We start from the raw sequence: 662 nt of genomic DNA, 5'->3' as shown, positions 1-662 counted from the left end.
TTTTTTTTTTTTTTTTTTTCCTTCAGAACCATTGGCTTTTGAAATGGTTAGTAATGGACAATTTCTTTTTGGTACAATATCTCTGTGTATTCCCCCCAATTTCTTTTGATGCTTTCTGCATCATTCAGTATTTTGCCATTAGAATCTTTAAACATTGCAAGTCAAGGTATGAATATTTTCTTCAGTTCTTTCAGCTTGAGAAATGTTGAGCTTGTTTTTCATTTTCTGTTTTCTAAATACAGGTCTTTGCAAATTTCATTATAGCATTTGACATGTATGTATGGGTGTTATGTATAAACATGTGCATCTGTAATAAATACATTTGTCTATTATTTCATTGAATAAAAAACACATTTGCTAATCATCTAAGATATGCAACACAGAAATCCAAAATAAATACATTTTGTAAAAACAAAATTTAGAAGTCTTAAAATTTTCATCACAATACTAGAACTAGAAGAAATTTTAAAGAACATACATCAGTAAAAAATGAAAAAAAAAAAATAATACCCAAAGGAAGAACTGCAATGCCAGAGAAATGAACATGCAAATGTAAACAAATTTTGACTTCACTACATTAGAATAATAATAATTGAATTAAAATACTAGACAATAACTTTAAAAATGGGTTAATCAATACAAAACAAAATAAATACCATCAA

The sequence above is a fragment of the Chrysochloris asiatica genome, unplaced genomic scaffold, assembly GCF_000296735.1.
Source record: "Chrysochloris asiatica unplaced genomic scaffold, ChrAsi1.0 scaffold00058, whole genome shotgun sequence".
Classification (NCBI taxonomy): domain Eukaryota; kingdom Metazoa; phylum Chordata; class Mammalia; order Afrosoricida; family Chrysochloridae; genus Chrysochloris; species Chrysochloris asiatica.
This window is presented reverse-complemented; position numbering follows the sequence as displayed.